Source organism: Aquila chrysaetos, chromosome 2 (genome assembly GCF_900496995.4).
Source record: "Aquila chrysaetos chrysaetos chromosome 2, bAquChr1.4, whole genome shotgun sequence".
NCBI lineage: Eukaryota > Metazoa > Chordata > Aves > Accipitriformes > Accipitridae > Aquila > Aquila chrysaetos.
Genome location: NC_044005.1, coordinates 25896740 through 25914462, shown reverse-complemented (window position 1 = coordinate 25914462; position 17723 = coordinate 25896740). Strand labels below are relative to the sequence as shown.

Here is a 17723-nt window from a genome sequence, read left to right as displayed (position 1 = left end):
TGCAGGAAGCCTCGTGCTGGTGAGTGGGAGAGGACACTGCAGGAGCATTGTCCTCCCGCTCTGTTCTTATGCTCTTCTTAAGGTGTTTGCTACCAGCCGCTTCCAGAAACAGAATGCTAGTCTACACAGATCCCTCTTCTGATCTAGGAGAGCCCTTTCTTTTTCTTTCCTTCTGGTCTTTTTTTCATTATGATGCTATTCTGTACGTGGAGGAAAGGCCAATGAGCAAAGATGTTTTTGTTGAATATTTTGTATATGAGACAGCCTATTTAGAGTTAATGACTTTCATAAAGGATTGCACCACCATGCATTAGCTAGCTGCACTGCTGGCAACTGTTTTAGCCGGGGAGAACATCAGTGCATTGAGCGTTTGCTCCCAGGAAGGCCAGGCATGTGGGCAGAGGCACAGCCTGCACGCAGAGCCCTGCATTTGGCCAGAATGGTAATATGGTTCATTACGTGATGTGCATCGTCCTCACTGGCTCTCCCCGACTCAGCCTGTCAGCTTACATCCTTCCCCCATAATCCACTGACATTCTCATTAAAACTACCATCACTTTTCTCCGGTATCTTTCCAATCAATCTTTCATTGCTCAAAGCATCATTGCAAATGCCATTTCCTGCTTCAGAAGGTCAAGTGCTCAGCCTGGATCATCTTCCCGTCTGTCAGGAATTAGCAGTTGCACCTTCTGATGCAGAAGGGTCATTTCCATGGGATTTGCAGGAAAGATTTGACTGTGATCCATGACCTCCACTTCAAGTTCTATGTAACCACGTATTTCTTTTGTTTCTTTCTCGCACAGGTGTGCATAAGAGAGGGAAATGTATTTTCCACAGAGTGAATAGACCTGTGCTCCTATCTGCGTGCATTTCCAGACCACAAGGAAGCAGCCCAGCATACCCTGGGCTTTCCGAGCAGGCATGGGGCCAGGTCAGAGTGTCTGTCCTTGACAGGGTAGGCGAGCGGTGAGCCTGACCTCTGGGGAAGTGCAGACTAGCTATTTGCAAAGTAATGCAAAGATGTTTGATGCACAAAAGCTGGCTTGGCATTATCAAGTGCAGGTCTGCAGGTCTAGAAGATCTTCAATGGGTCCTTCTTCAAGGGGGTAAGCAAAGTGCTCCATGTTGCAAAAGGCAGAATCTGGGGAGGGAGAAGTGGAGGAACATTTGGTTAGTGGCAGGATGCTGGGGTGAAGAGAGGAAAGCCCTGAGCAGAAGCTGCACCAGCCGCTTGCAGCGGTGCAGGAGCAGGTGGGAGCATGCACAGAGGCACTGCTGGAGGCAGCAGTGCCTGACAGCCAGGAGGGCCGGGGGTGGTATTTCTTGAGATGAGCAGTTGGGTTTAAGCTGCATCGCTGGCTTGGACAGCTTGAGCTGCCTGTGCTGAGGGCCCAGCCACAGTGCCTTTTGGAGCAGGGCTGGCAGTGGCTGCGCGGCACCGCGGGAACAACTTGCTTCCCCACGCCAGCCAAAAACCTGAGATCTGGAGCCACAGAGAAATCCCGTTCCTGCGAGTGCTGAGCCACACTGTCCCGCCTGACTGGCAATTGGGAAGAGCCAATTAGCATATTTTAATGTAACTGATTAGCGCCCGGTCATGCAGCCTGGGTGGTGGGTGATGTTTGAAGCAGATTTGAAATTACAAGCATGCAGACACCAAGCCACGAGGGAGCCGGCATGGGGGAGAGACGATTTCCCAGCTTAGCAGCTGCGGCCTCGGTTTCTCTGCTATTCCCAGTGGCAAGCTGCCTTCGAAGACCCCTGCAAAGGCCCAGGGTGAGCACTTGAAAATTAAGAAATTAACTTTTTTAATTAACGGAATTGAGGTGGCTGGTGTGATGGCAGCTCAGCTTCTGCTGCAGCTCTTCCAGCCTCCCCTTTTGCAAAGCGTGAGTCCCATGGTCTCCTGTGGGGAGAAGCATCTTGCTTGGGGTCGGGGGTCCCCCCCGGGCAGACCCCAGTGAAGGGCGCGGAGCCCTCCCCCGCGCAGGGGGGTGCGGGTCTGTCGCGGCCGGCTCCGCCTCGGATTTCAGGGGGTGTCTGGGGAAGGCGCTGCCCTGCCTTTGGGCTCTGGGAGCGGGCTGTGGGGAGCCCGGAGGCCCCTGGCCGGGCTGTGGATGGGGCTGGTGCCCGCGGCTCCCCTGCGCTCCGGGGAGCCAGCAGCGGTGCACGCTGCGAGAAGCTGCTGCCTGCAGGAGCCCCGTTTCCTTAGTTACGGCAGGCAGGAGGTATTTCGGGAAGGAAGCAGGCAGCACTGGGAAGGGCAGGCACGTCGCGGGAGAAGGCGGCTAATGCTGGCCTGGGGAGCAGCCTCTCTGCGGCCGCCGTCCCCGGGGCTGTGCGAGGCGGGGTGCTTCACCGCCACGTCCCTTACGCTGTCACTAAATTGCCCGGATTTCGTTTACCGGGTGTCCGCTCGGTGCCCTGGAGTCCAGCTGGAAGAAATGCTGAGGGCCCACGCCTGGAGCTGAAGTTAGCAGAGAAGGACTGCAGCGCTGTGCCCTGCCAGCCGCAGGGGAAACCGCCCAGCATCGCCGGGGGAGCGCAACTTTAACCTCCTCGGGTGTGAGTTTCCATCTCTACCCGGGGGATAATCCCCCACTTGTCCCAGCGATGAGAAGAAATTCATTCCTGCTTTTGAAGCAGGAGCATAATGTAGCGATGAGGAAAAAATCCTCCAAGGAACCAAGTAATTCTGTCCTGGAAGCAGTTTGCAGATAAGAAAGTCTGGGGCCGCATCCAGGGCTGTGCTACGCCCGCACCGGCCATTTTGTGCCTTTGCCCTTTTGCAGCCCCGCTTCCCAGGTGCCATGTCCAGGTCTGCCCGCACCGCACGGCCCCGTGAAGCCCCACACTGGCTCCCACTCCTGCACTAGGGAGGTCAGGGCTCTCTTCGATGGTTGCCTACAGGCAAGCCCTGGCTGAGAGCTTGCAGGCTGTGCTTGCTGCACCCCAGCTGGCCCATCCTGGTGGGGAGCAGCCGGCATGGGGACATCCTGGAAGCGCCATGCCGTGCCAGGCTGGGCTGCCAGCCAGGGGCACAGACACAGTCTCGTCGGCTCCAGGAGCAGGGAGCCGGGACTAAAGGGTATTTTCATTCCTGCAACCTTCAAGTCTGCCCCCGGCCTGGGCAAACTGCAGTTTTCCAGGGACATACACCACCTCCGCGGGGGTATTCAAAAGCACATCCCCAGCTAAAGGCCACACTTTGCCAGTGTTTGGCTCCGAAGCTCAGAAACACTGGAGCTGCCCAAGGAAAAACCACCAGCCTTTTTTTTAAACATGGGCAAAATAGTCTTTTTCTTCAGACGTCGTTCTCAGGAACAGTTGCACCATCTTGCCTGAAATATGTCTAGCTAAACTGAGCTCAAGTCCCCGAGCCTGCCTGGAGAAATGCAGCTTAAATATTAAAGCTGTAAGTGACAGAAAAGATGAATTACAATTGGGAGCATCATAGAGCCAGCAGGATGCAGTGCTACAGCTCCAACTGCGAAGCAGCTCCCTGTGCCTCATCCTCCTGCTGCCTCTGGCTGCAGCTCCACATCTCTCCCGCACTGCTGCAGGGTTATAAGCAGCACGGGAAGGAGATAACGGGCTCCTCCGCATGCAGAGCTGAAGGCTGAGCCACATGCTGCTTGTGCGTCCCAGGCGCGGGGAGGGACTTAAAAACCATGGGATGCCTGAGCCCTTGTAAGACCGTACCTGCAAGGCTCTTGAGCCAAAGTCATGGCCACTGAGGCCCAATACATAACAGAAAATGAAGGAGTTTTTCTCCTTGTTTGGACTCCTCTGTGTTCCCTTTTGGTTTATTAGTCTACTCTAGTCTAGTCTATTCCAGCTAGGCACACTCTGAGCCAGAGTCAGAAGAAACAAGTATCTCCAGAGAATGGCTTACGCACGGGGTCGGTTTGCCCAGCTTTGTGTGATCCCTGATGTCTTGGTGGACCAAGGGAGGACGAGCGGGTGTTCACTCCTTTGGGACTGGGGCAGCTCACCAGGAGCAAGGTTGCCAGCTCTGCTCAGAAGTCAAGATTTCCCAGCAGCATTTGCCAGTTTAAGTGATGGAGCATATTGGTTTCCAGTTCAGGAGGTCAGAGAAGCCATGGCTTACGAAAAACAGAGTCTACACTTGCTGAGAAGTAGGGTATCGAATATTGGGGACCCAGTGGCAGATCACAATCACAAGGCATTTTAGAAAATCCTCACAGATTTGTTTCTCCCACAAGCCCCCATTGCTCAGCGTTTGCAGAGCATATGTTGCCCTAAGCTGGCACAGTCCTTCCTGCTCTCTCCTGAGGCAGGCAGTGTCACCTGCTGCAAGGCAGCAGTCAAGGTCTCCAAGCCTCAGGGATGGTGTAGGACTGGCGCTGGCTTGTCTGGAGTGAGGGGCCAAGCCGCATGACTTCTCCATGTCATACATATTACTGGGGCTGAAGGAAGTGGGAGTGAAAGAGATTTGGAAATCTTTTTTTGTTCTGCTGTTCCCTAAAGTTTTAGGCATGTGTTGTTTGGGCTATGGTAGCTCCTAGAAGTCACCAGCTGGGGATAAAGGTCTCATTTATAGTAAAGTTTTATCAAAAGGCATCGTGTTGTAGCCCACCTGTGCTCTGCATCATACTCCAGCAGAGCAGAAATCAGCTGAGTGCTACCTCAGCCTTGGGGAGCCTGAAAAAGAAGGAAAGACAGTATGGGAGACACCTGGTTTTCACTCCCTGGTTCCTCATGGACTGTGAGCTGTGCCAGCCTATTTCCACTTGCAGTATGAAGTTCTTGGCTGGCAGCTCATTACATGGTTTGGTTCCCAGATGTTTCTCCTGGTGACTTTCACAGCTGTGCTTGTCAGACTGGAAGGTCCTTTAAATGTCAGGGGCTTAGCCAGCCGCTGGATTGTGCTTCTTCAGCCTGAAAGAGATGAATTGAGCCCAAACGAGCCTTCAGAGGATGCTGCAGAGCAACGCTGTTTACTCAGCATCTGGAGAAGCCACAGATGTGGGACCCCCAGGCCCCCCATATGAGGCAGTAGCAATGAAGCACTCAGGATGTCAGTGGGACTCCTGCGGTCACATTCTGGTGGCTGTTCCCTGGTTGCAGGTGTGTCCCTGATCATCGGCTGGGAGTGGCGGTGGCTGGGCGAGACACCCAGTACTGCACCCCTGGGTGTGCTGCTGGCCATTTCTCCAGCACGGCATGCGCTGCCTGCATCCTCATGGGTTGGACAGATGGGGAGCACGGTGGGATGCCTAAGGAAAACCGGGCTCTCAAAGCCCCTTTGCACCTTGGCGGCTCAGGTCCCTGTCCCACCTGCTGGTCACTCCTGACGGCAGGAAGGCACGGCTGCTCTGCAGAAACAAGATCCCCAGGAAGTTTCTTAGGTACCACCTCTGCAAGCAACTGAGTGACGCCGCATCAAGGGGAGAGGTTTTGTAAATGCTGCTGAGGTCTCAAATGCACCCATCCACCCGCCCCTGCTGCTGAGGTCGCAAATGCACCCATCCACCTGCACCTGCTGCCGTGTTGGGGGGCTGACCCCTCCGTGTGCCCCCACCGCGCCGGCTGCCTGCCCCGGAGGCCCGTTCCCCACCGCCGCTGTGGCACACGCCCGGGCAGCCGCCCCGAGGAGCCCGAGGGCCGCAGCAGCTGCTCGGGGAGGCTGATGCGGCGGGCACAGCCTCAGACCCAGAAATAGCCTGAGACGCGCAGACCCCGCACCCAGCCGCTCTGCCGGCAGCTCCCCGCCTGCTCCCCGTACCGAGAGCCGGGGCCGCCGCGGAGCCGCCGGCCGCTGCCCCCCCCGCCCGCCTCCTCCCTCACGGATGCCGCGGGGCGCACGGTAGGAAGCGCGGCGCGGGGGGGGGGGGGGTGCTGCCCGCCCCCGCTTCGGGCTGGGAGGCGGCTCCCCCCGCGGGGCCCCGGAGCTCCGGCTGCTTTTCGGCCCTGCGGCCGGCGGCGCAGGCCTCGGCGCCCGAGCATCGGTGAGGCGGGGGGAGCAGCCCGGGGACCGCGGCCTCTCCGCCGCAGCGGGGCGGGCGGGGGGGGCGGAGCGGCGGCGGCGGCCCCGGCCCCGGCCCCGGCCCCTTCCCTTTCCCTCTCCCCTTCCCCTTCCCCTACCGGGGCCGGGCAGCCCGCGGCCGGGCGGCGCGGGGGGGTCGCGGGGAGGGGAGGCGGCGGACGCGGGGCCCGGAGCGGAGCGGGACCGGGACCGGGACCGGGACCCCCCCGCCAGCAGGTCAGTCCAGCACGGGAGGCGGCGGCGGGGCGGGAGCCGCGGTCCGGGCTGCGGGGCTCGGCCGGCGCCTGCCGCGGCAGCGGGCGGGGAGCCCGGCGGGCGGGGGGGCTCAAGCGAGGGGTGACCGGGGGGGCTCCCGGGGTGCAGGACGGGGCGGGGGGGCGTCCTGCCGTGGCGGGTGATTGGGGTGGGGAGGAAGCCGCGCCGCGCGTGGGGCTAATGCCGGCCCCTCCGTGCTGAGCTGCGCCTCCCGGGTGGGCCCGGCGTTGGGACGGCGCGGGGGGATGCTCACGGCAACTTGCGCGACGCCCCGGGCGGGTGTGCCAGCACCGCCTTGGGCAGCACCCGGGTATATATGGCTCGCGAGGGCGACTCTGCGGGTCCGGGATGCAGGGACGGGTTTGGTTTGTTGTTGTGGGAGATTTCTGGGTACCTAGCTCTGTTCAGACGCTCTTTTCCTGCCCTCGTTCTGGACCACGTACCAAAGTGGCTTTAACTAATGCTTGTCTCCACCCGTGTGATGGGTGGCTGAGGCCCAGTGAGGTGCCTAAGTAAGTCAGCGGCAGAAGCAGGGAGCGAGCCCCAGCCCCTCGGTGTTCTTTCCCAGTAGATGCGTGCTGGCCTGTGCTGCTGTCCTCTGATGCGAGATAAAATGTCATCCCACCGCTGTGTCATGCCATGGCTTGTGCTCGGTCCCCACGTCATGCTGGCCACAGAATCCTCCTTCCGGGAGGCACACCTGACGGCGTTAGAAACGCTTCGTGCTAGCAGGGGAGAGGGGGGGAGCTCTCCCCGTTTCTCCCTCCAGCTCTGAGAGACTGATGACTCTGAAAGGGCTGTCGGGTCAGGATGATCTAACGCTCTGGCCAAGCTGCTCTCCCCCAGTTTATGACTTTGTCCAGATTTTTCCACGGATCAAGGCCCTGCCTTCTCCGTCGCTTGCTTCCCAATCCTCTCTAGCAGCAGCAGTGCTGCACGGTGGGTTTGCAATTCAGAAACCTCCTGAACAGAATGGGTGTTATCCAGCAGAAAGAGAGAGAGACCTTTGTCTGGCTGGCGGATGTTATTTCTGCATAAACATCTTTTTCCTCTTAACTGTTTAGCCACCATCTCTAGGACTGATGTACATGCCTGCCTTCTCCCCTTTCAGAGAGTTCAGGGGGAGCAGGAGGTGAGGGGAAAGCTGGGTGGGCAAACAAGGTATGAGAAAGCACTTTGCCCCATGTTGGGGTTTTACAGTGCTGTGTGACAGGTCAGGCTGCCTGTCTGAGCAGCAGAGAGAGGGCAAAATGTGCCATTTGGGATAAAAGGTGCTGTTGAAGTGGTCTGCAGTATTTGTTCAGATGGGAGAGGGGAGAAATTGTGGAAAAAGCAGAAGGCAGAAGGACTGGCCCTGAAACCAGACCTGAACCTTGGCCTCGCTGCCTTCCCTGCTACCCTGCAAAGTGGTGGTCAGGGCTGGGCAGCAGATGGAGAGGGAAGCAGAAGCAGCTCTTTCAGGAAGGATTTGTCTTAAGTAGCCTGGCAAACAGCCATTGGCAAACAAATAAGTAATAAATAAAAGCAGGGAGGCTGCTGGCACCCCTGCAGCCTCTGACTCCATAGCACATACGGGCTTTTCCGGCTTCCTTGTAAACTTAAACCTTTGCCTTCTTCCCATGGCAGCATCCTGTCTCCTGCCACTCCATCTGAATGCCTTTCGCTCTTTTATTTTTTTTCATGATAACCCTTGAATCGCTCTGTAGCTGCTCTTCTCTTCAAAGCTTACCCTGAGGTTAACTAGTTCATCCCTGGTTTGGTGGCTGCTGACAATGGTAGGCATAAGGTAGTCCTGCAAATGGGGACAGAAATAGCAGTGCTTGCTGGGCATGCTGGTCAGGGGTGTGCGTAGGCTCTTGCAGGTAAATACTGTCCTCCTTCCATGCAGAGACTTCTGGCCCAAGGGAAAGTAAGGCAGATTTCAGCACAGCTTCAGAGCCTACATCTGCAGAGTTGTAAAAGGAGGAGTGTCACTGCTTTAAAATATTCTTTGCAGGAAATACTCCTGTCTTAACAGACTGCGAGAGCTTTCCTAAAGCAGCAAGGAAAGGGAGAAACGTTCCTAACACCCACAAATGAATTCAATTGATATTAAACTAATCAGTCACCTAAACTCTTAGGGAAACATCAGTGTGCTGTGCAAATGCTGACTCCTCCGTGAGTCTTATAAACAACAAAGCCTTCTACCATTGTCAGTTCTGTGTTTGGTGAAACAACTCTTCTTGCCTACTTTAATTGCTGTAAATATGTTTTGTGTATTTAGCCCTAAGTTTGAAGAAAACATTGCATTGCTGATGCACTGCGCTCAGAGCAAAACCAGGTTGGCGTTGAGCTGATTTCAGGAGAAGCAGCTCCAGTCCCAATTTCCTTCCGCTATGGCTTAATGACATTCAGTCCTTAACCAGCTATCGGACCCCTCAACTACGAGAGGTCTTAGAGCTTTTGAGGGTCCCGCTTGGCATCTACCTGCACTTAAAGATGCCTAAACATCTTTTAAAAGCTGGCTTGAGGTTATTGCTTCAAATGTAGCTGGGACTGGTAATTAGGCTGTGATCACACCTTGTTATTAGGTGGGGACAATGGCAGCAGTTTGCTCACTCCTTTACAGCAACAATGGGACAGCCCCGGCCAGGTAGCTGTGCACAGCCCTTCCCATCGCCCAGGCCACTATTGTTGCTGGTTAATGTGTGAGGCTGGGCACGGCGGGTCCCGCAGGACCTCTCTGCGGAGGCAGGGGGAGGTGGGGTGGAGTAGCCAGACAGGGGGCATGGGCTCCCCTCTCCCAGCCCTCTGCCCTGGTCCCTGTGTCACCCTCACCTCTCTGGTGGTTCAGCCATCGCTCAATCTCACACCTCCTCACCAGGTTTGCTTTTTATGACTCATCTTGGTAGTTACCTAAGCCCCAGCACTGCCCTGCCTTGCCTGTCCCCCGGTACAGCCCTTTCTTAGTGGATGACTGTGTTGGCGTAAGAGCTGCAGCCATGCTAAGGGCTGCAGAGAAAACCTCTTTGGCTGAGAAATCGCCTTCCTAATTGAAATTACTGTAATGTTGCCCAGCCTCTGGGGAGCATGAATGCCACAGTATGGAAGCATTTCAACACTAAGATCGGTTGTGCAGTTCCTAGCAGAGTCCCCATGAGAAGCTGTGGGTACCATATTGACCAAGGAGGGGCTTTTATGCTGTCATAGTTTGATCTCAAATAAAGATGTGTTTAAAATGGAGTGCCAGAGCAGAGAGGCTCAGTGCTCCTGTTCAGTGGGAGTATGTGAAAGCTTTGGGTGACCCGATTCCCCTACCCTGAGTACCGATGTCTTGTGTCTTGTCATCTGCAGATTGTGGATGAGCTGAGAGGAAGGCAGGATCTGAATGAGCCAAGCTCCACTGCACCCCCAAGTGCTAAAAGGCAGGTTGTGAGAGGTGGAAAAATATGTCATCATGTAATTGTAATTTTGAGTTGCTCCTAACAGAGAGAGAAAGGGGCTCTGACCCTGCTTCACCAGGGAGCATTTTATTGTTAGCTGGGAGTTGGTGGTAGGAGGCAGCTGGGGCAGGAGTTGATGGAGATTGAGACAATGAGCCCCTTGATGTGCTGCGTTGGATGGGTTAGGGGAGAAGAAGAGAAGGTAGAGATGGGGGAGTTAGGGCAAACCTCAGGTTTGGAAGGATAGCTCAGGAGCAGCTCCCAGCTGCAGCCCAATGTGAGCCCATGGTACCCTGAGATGAGGCCTGGGGACCCTGCGTTGGCCAGGCCAAGGTGACCCTGCTGGAGCAGTCCCCTTACTGCGCTACCCATGTAGAAAGATGACCCACGCTATGATGACACGCCAGGGAAGTGGCACAGGCTGAGGTGCTGAGAAGTTGCGTGAGGGCGGGCAAGCTGAGGGGTGACTTGCGAGGCTTGGAAGTGGCTGACTATGGGCCACAGGGCACCAGAGCAGCTAGGATCCCAGCTGGCGCTGGGACAGCCCCCAGTAGCCTGGGACTTGGGACATACCTGGCTGGAGGACCTGGTTGCAACAGCAGGTTGGGATGGTCTTCTCGGCATGGCTCTGGCTTGGAGCAGAGTCTCCATCCTTGGAGCTATTCAAAACCTGCCTGGACATGGCCCTGAGCAACCTCCTGTAGCTGACCCTGCTTTGAGAAGGAAGGCTGCACTAGATGATCTCCCTTCAGCCTCAACACTTCTGTGATTATTTGTCCTATCTTCTGACAAATTCGGTCACCATGGCAGCATTAGCGAAATGACCAGAAGTTTGGAGGTTTGCCTAGCTCCCCTGAACCTGCAAGCAGCGGTCTGGAGGTCTCTACACCAGTAAGAGGCTCCCAGGGCTTGCAGGCTACAGGCTGGGGGCTTGCACCATTCCTTGTGGTTTTGGGCTGCTTTTCTCAGGGAGAGGTCATGGATGGCAGAACTATGTGGAAGGAAAGTATAATGGCAAAAATGGCAGAAAACCAAACCAAACTTCGTAGACTTCAGAATAAGTTTGATCTGCGCCTTGTTTGGTGTTTGTACACTTTTGCTCTTTTCCTAAGGACAAGTTGATTCTCAGTGATGAGTATGTTGTGATGCTTAGGACTGAGCAGGAGGCTGCACCATGCTTAAGTGAGTGGGTTTACAGTGTAACGTTATTTAGATTCTTAATGTCTATATTTCTTGCATTAGAAAATGGTGAGTGACACATTTCTTTATTAGATATCACTTCATTATTTATTATAAATTTGGTCCAGCTGTATTTCCGTGGAAAATGAAATCCAATTCAAAATGCAGAAAGCAAGCATTTAAAAACTGGTTTCTAGTTGGTTAAGTAAAACTGCTTAAAATGTATGAGTCCACAAAAGGAAAAAGAATAAGTTTATGAAAGCATTATTTGTGTATGTAATGAATTTAACAATACTATATTACTATACTATATTGCATTACTGTAATACTATGTTATAGAATCATAGAATGGTGTGGGCTGGAAGGGACCTTAAAGATCATCTAGTTCCAACGCCCCTGCCATGGGCAGGGACACCTTCCACTGGACCAGGTTGCTCAAAGCCCCATCCAACCTGGCCTTGAACACTTCCAGGGATGGGGCATCCACAGCCTCTCTGGGCAACATGTTCCAGTGCCTCACCACCCCCACAGTAAAGAATTTCTTCCTTATATCTAATCTAAATCTACCGTCTTTCATTTTAAAGCCATTAGCCCTTGTCCTATCACTACATGCCCTTGTAAAAAGTCCCTCTCCAGCTTTCTTGTAGACCCCCTTTAGGTACTGGAAGGCTGCTATAAGGTCTTCCCGGAGCCTTCTCTTCTCCAGGCTGAACAACCCCAACTCTCTCAGCCTGTCCTCATAGGAGAGGTGCTCCAGCCCTGTGATCATCTTTGTGGCCCTCCTCTGGACCTGCTCCAACAGGTCCGTGTCCTTCTTATGCTGGGGGCCCCAGAGCTGGATGCAGTACTCCAGGTGGGGTCTCATGAGAGCAGAGTAGAGGGGGAGAACCACCTCCCTCGACCTGCTGGTCATGCTTCTTTTGATGCAGCCCAGGATACGGTTGGCTTTCTGGACTGCAAACACACATTGCTGGGTCATGTTCAGTTTTTCATCTACCAACATGCCCAAGTCTTTCTCCACAGGGCTGCTCTCAATCCACTCATTGCCCAGCCTGTATTTGTGCTTGGGATTGCCCCGACCCATGTGCAGGACCTTGCACTTGGCCTTGTTGAACTTCGGGAGGTTCACACGGGCCCACCTCTCAAGCCTGTCGAGGTACTTCTGGATTATAGCAACAGAATTTTATTATGGGAAATGTAAAATATAACCAGTGATATAACCTGAATATTTCTGTCTTTTAAGAATTCAGAACTAGTAGAGAGTATCCTCTCACACTTAATCTTCGCTGAGCTTGGAAAAGGAACCAGGCTCTCCTGCGTTAACCTGCAGTAATTTTCTGAACTTTGACTAAACTAATCAGTGTACTAAATTAATTGAAACATCTTTTTTCCCTCTGCTTTCAAAGAGGTTGCTGCTGTCAGAGCCACTTTTGCAGTTCATCAGGCTTTAGCTCCAGGTGCTCAGCCACTGAGTGGATCTGGCAGCAAGGACATACTGCATGAATTTCTACTGACTTATTTTTCACTGATGAGAGTGATTTGAGGTCTTAGCATGTATGTTGTTAGAACTTCCAGTTTTAAACTGGCTGTCTTTTAATTTAAAAAGTTTTTAGTTCAGACAAAATCTGATTACTTTTAAGTCAGGTATATGTTTCCAAAAGTCATAATTCTTTTATTTGTTCTGGTTCCAAGTCCTCTTTATTGCTTTTTCCTTTCATACTACACTGCTGCTAATCTTCTCATCAGGCAGTTTCATTGGATTTTTCTGTTGGGAGGTTTTCATCAAGTTTAATTTTCTTTCATCTGAGTTTTTAATTTCTTGTGTTTTCTTCCATGAAATTTCATCAAATTCTTCCTTGTTCAGAAACAAAAAAAAACCCAACAAAGTGAATACTGCTAATAACAGCTGCAGTGGCTGGGCCATCTCCTGAGAAGGGTGCATTTTAAAGACTTTCAGGTTAGTTCAGTCATTGCAGGAAAGTCAGGGGATGGATGTTTCTGCACATACAGTCCTCTGATATCCTACGCACTGGGCTGGATAAACCTAGCTATGCAAATCTTTAGTAATTGGACTTATAGAAACTATGACCATGCCCTAAGCCTTGTCTTGGGTATGTATGTACACTGTCACAACTACAGCTTTATGTGTGTTCTGGGGTAATCATTAGGTTTCAGGATTCTTTCACCCCAGCAGCTGCGTCTGAGGGACTGACTGTTTATTTGGACAGTCCCTGCACAGAGTCAAACTTCAAGGGTTTCTTTCCCTCCGTAATGAGGAGGTGTATTTCTGGCCCTTGTGAAAGGCATTTTGCAGTTGGTTTCAGCAGAGAAGTGATTTCGTTCTACATTTTCTTTGGGCTTGGGATTTTTTGTGGAAAATATCCTGGGGACAGAATAAGTTTCTGTACGTCTGTAGCCTTTAAAGTGCCAGCTGGGAGCGATGCTCGGGTGTCTCCCTCCACCTCCCCGGCTGCCCATGGGAGCCTGCCTTGCCAGCACTGTGTCCTCCCCATCCCCATCACCTGGGGCAGGAGAAGGTGTGCACAGGTGCGTGATGGGACCTGCCGAGCTTCGGGTCCGATCCTGCTTTTGGTGCTGCAGGGTGGCTGCCTGCTCCCTGAACATGCTGGGGAAAGTTCTCCGTTCCCTGGAGCTCATCTTGGTTGAGAGGTGGGAATCGGGGAGGGCGTTTGTGTCTGCAGGACAGTATCTCGCTCCCTCATTGAACAGAGCTAATCCGGGTAGCTGGGTTTTGCGGCCATGCCTGTGTGCGTGGCCGGCCTGGTGCTCTGCACAGTGCCAGTGGCATCGCTGAAGCCCGCTCTTGGGGTTTGGGCTGGTCCTGCAGCTCATTTAGCACAGGGTCTCTCCGTGCCATGGTGAGCATTAGGAGGAGCCTTCCCAGTGCCCTCCTGTGGCTCTTCACAGCTGGCTTTTGGTCCTTTTTTGGTGCCCTCCCTCCAGCATGACACCCATGTGCCCTGTGACGGAGCTGTGCTGCCAGGAGGAGCATAGAAAGCAGCCAGGCAGGATTTGGAGACCGGTGTGTCCTGCAGGTGGCCCTATCCCTCGGGAAGGGGCAACAGTGTGGGATTCAGCATCACTTACATACTGATCCCTGCTGCTCTGGAGGAGGGTTTGGCTGTGGGTGCAGAGCTCTCCTCACCCTGCCGGGACTGTGGTCAGCACAGGGATGTCGGGATAAGCCAGAGCTTCTGCAGCATCTGCGGTTGCATGGCTTTTTGTCTCTAATGAAGTGCAGGTGCGGTGCTGGCACTGGTGAAGCAGAGGGGTGTTTCAGGGTGGGACGTGCCCATGCTTTACTGGAAGCACTGGTTGCCACAGGGAGCCAGGCTGGGAGGTGGTGGCTGTGCTGAGGTCTCATGCACTCTCACCTTGGGTTTCTCAAATTGGCTGGAGACTCTTTGTGTTTCCAGGTGGGGAGATGCTTCCCAGAGCAGGGATGGCAGCTATGCAGCACAGTGTGCACCAAACTGCCCCTTACATCAACATGTAGTGGGTGAGGTGGTGGAGACCCTGGCTTATTTAGTAAATGCCTTGCTGGTGCTGCAGAGGCCGAGTACTGGATCTCAGGGCGCTCACTGCAGGGCCAGCGCAGCCAGGCAAGAGCAGCGTTCACGGTGGCAGGTTTGGGATGTGCTGGGTGGGGATGCAGGCAGGGAGAACAGCATATCCGAAACCAGGCGGAAGGCAGGGACCTGGGCTGGGCCTGGGCCAGGACAGCCAGCCACTGTGAAAACCACTCCATATCAATGCTGCATCCCCGAGCATCTCTCCCAAAACGCACACAGAGCTTGTCTGATTCCTGCTAATTGTGGCAGGGCCTCAATAGCTACTGGGCTGTGGAGAGGCTTGCAGTGGCTGTTGCTGGGACACTGCTCCCTGCCTGGGCCCCCAGATCTCTTAGGCTGGCTCTATTCCTGGTGCCGATGCTGCTGTGCCCAAAGCACCATGGAACGACAAGGGGGCACAGGCCTGGGGAGGCTCCTTTTGCAGCCATCTGCTGCAGCATCTCATGTTTAATTTCCTTTCCTTTTCTCTTCCATGAGAGCGGTGATGCTGTGGAGGGCAGGGGGTGGCTGCCTGGGCACCCCGCATGGCTGGCAGGGTGGGCAGAGGGGCGCAGGGGCTGCCAGCCCTTCCCCGAGCACCAGCCTGGCTGCGTGGCCCTGCGTGCAGGAAAGGCAGGCTTGTGCAGAGAAACCAGGGACAATCTCTCTGCCTCCCTGCCCCTAAAACTTGCCATCCCGGTCTTTTTTCCCATTTTTCCCCTGATCCCAGATAGCCTTTTTCCAAGGCTGACTTGCCCACGGAGCATCTCTGATGCTGGCTATTGGATGTGGTGTGTTTGAAAGGATGCGACCCCCCCGCAAACCTACCAGGCGGGGCTGACAGCCCCTATGCAGTGTTGTGTTGCCTGCTCTTGCAGGAGGAAGAGCTTGCGGGTCGCTCCGTGACCACCCTGCTGCCAAATCTGCCATCTGTCTCACCACGTCCTCTGGGTGATGCTGCGCCTACTGGCCCACGGCTTCTCTCCTCCCCATGCCTTGTCCCTTTCCCAGCCTGGCTGCTGTACATGTCCAGATGTGACACTTCCTTGTCTGCCTGAAGGGAAAGAAACCATTTCTTGTGTTTTCTTCCATCACATCCATCACTCCCGATGCCCTTTGCGCTGGCTGTGGGCAGGTGCTGACCCGTGGGCACAGCCAGAGCTGGGTAGGAAGGCAGCGCAGTGTGTGCGGGCAGTGCCAGCCTGCGGCACTGGCACAGCAGAGGCTGCGTGCTGTCTGTACCCCGCTCACCCCCGTGTGCTGGGCCACCCACCTGCGGTAGGTGTGTGTCAGGGGGGATCCTGAACCCCAGTCCTTGTCATGCATCTTGTCCCTGCTCCTGCTGGCTTGGATGCGCTGATGTGCTCATCCCAACAGCCCCGTGATTTCTCTCTTATCTCTGATGCTTCAGGGCCATTTGACTCCCCAGGTCCCCTCCATGGAGGAGACAAGAGCAGGCTGGCGGGTGTGATGGGCTGTCTGCTCTGGTCTCCTTGGCTCTGCTCTGCCCTGCAGCAGGTACGTGGCTGGGGCTGTGCTCAGGTCTCCTGGGCAAGGGGAATTCCCTGGAGGCAATGGGAGTGATGGGGATGAGCTGTCTTGTCAGAGTGTGAGAGCACCTGTTGTGTCGGGAGGAGGCTGGAACAGTCGGTGCTTTGCAAAGCTGTGTGTCTGCAGCTCCACGTGCACCTGGGAGAGCTGTCTCCCTTCCTGGCCGCAGCAGCAGCAGCTTTCCTCTGATCTCCCCCAAAGGCTGCGTGGGCTGCAGAGGCGGCTGGATGTGTGCCCCAGCAAGCGATGGAGACTGACTGTGTGCTCCCTCCGCTGCCCCAGCGAAAAGCAGCGTGGGCTGGCCCTGCACGGGGGCAGGATTTGGTGGGAGGGCAGGCGGCTGGCTCACGGCCCAGGCAAAGGCAGTGCAATCTGGTGTTGAGACCGTGAGGAGGGTTCAGTCTCTTCCCTTCTCCTTTTCAAGGACCAAATTTGCTTGCACGCTGGGGGATAGGTGGCGATTTGGAGGGTCCTCTATGGATACGTCTCCGGGGGATGGAGGTGGCCGAGTCACGCCTTTGGGAGCACCTTCTCTCCTTGTGCTCCCGTTGCAGGCCCCTGTGTTCACCATCAAAGGCTTCCCCTTCCCTTTGATGCGCTATTGATTCAAACTGGTATGCTGAGAGCTAATCCCTCTGGCACGGCTGGACGTGGCTAGCACAGTGGCTGCCGGGGCCATCCCCGCTTGTGCAACCCGCTGGTGCAGGAGCCTTTGCTGAGCTGCCAGCTCCCATGCTCCCAGGGCGGTGTGATTCATGCCGGTTGTCTGGTGTTACCCAAATCTGCTCAGAAGCTGGGCAGAGGTGGGAGGAAAGCCTTGTCGAGGCCAGGATTGGCGAATGGTGTGCTTGTGGGCTCCTGCTGTAGCCCAAACCTCGCTCTGCTCCTGGCACTGAGCACAGGCGATAGGAATGTTCTAGCTCTGCTGATGCTCTAAAATTGTATTTTACGTGTGTGTGTGTATATATATCTAGTGTTGTAACCCACTGCTCTCAAGAAGAAGCTTTTGTGCTTGCAGAGGGGGGAGCTGGGCAGGGCAGGAGTGTTTCTTTGCTCTTGCTGCAGAATCAGCTGTGGGGGACGTTGTGGCTGCTCGAAGCTGGGGAGGAGCGAAGAGGGGGAGGCTGGCAGCAGCCGGGTGCCAAGGCCTCCCCCAGAGCAGTGTGGAGGGAGCTGCACAGGTGGCCCGAGGAGAAGGGGATCAATGGGACAAGCATGATGCTGCCCAACTTATACTAGCCCCTGGGAGGCTGTGGAATGAGGGTGCTCAGTGGCAGGGTGCCCCCGGCTCTGTATCAGGCAGCAGCAGGCTGGAGTAGAGCAGAGCTGGGCCCAGCAGCATGGGTGCCAGACCCCTGCTAGCCCACCATGTGCCCGCACTCGCCCCCCATTGCACAGCAGGCTTGCGGGCATCAGCTGCGAGGAGGGCTGGCTGGAGCTCAGCAGCTGAGAGCAACCACGCAGGGGACTTGAAATGCGTCTGCTTTCTCCACCAGCTCAGTGGTGAGGTCCCTGCCATTCCCAAGCGCACCATGCCATCCTGGCTGGGCACTGTGGTGCAAAGCCACCGGAGCTGCCTGGTCCAAGCAGTGTGGTATTGGGCCTCCCGGTCTGCGTCCCCCTCATGCACAGCCCAAGTCCTCTCCTTGCCAGTCTTCTCCCTCTGCCCTGGGTGAGGTTCCCTCCACTCACTGGTGATGGTGTAGCTGTGCTGGCTGCTCCCATGGCTGACAG

General features: G+C 55.2%; 1 protein-coding gene across 3 annotated transcripts in view; it reads left to right on the top strand.

Annotated features, from left to right (window-relative positions):
* The first annotated feature begins 5552 nt into the window (after positions 1-5552).
* Positions 5553-17723, top strand: part of TMEM63C (transmembrane protein 63C) — a 35455-nt gene continuing 23284 nt past the window's right edge. Inside the window, exon 1 of one of the 3 annotated variants that reach the window (XM_030000998.2) lies at positions 5553-5830. The gene's annotated coding sequence lies outside the window, so the exon portion shown is untranslated. Of the gene's footprint in view, positions 5831-5865; positions 5973-6150; positions 6227-17723 lie in introns of those variants that run through there. The other 2 variants (XM_030001008.2, XM_030000988.2) reach the window with 2 other exon arrangements.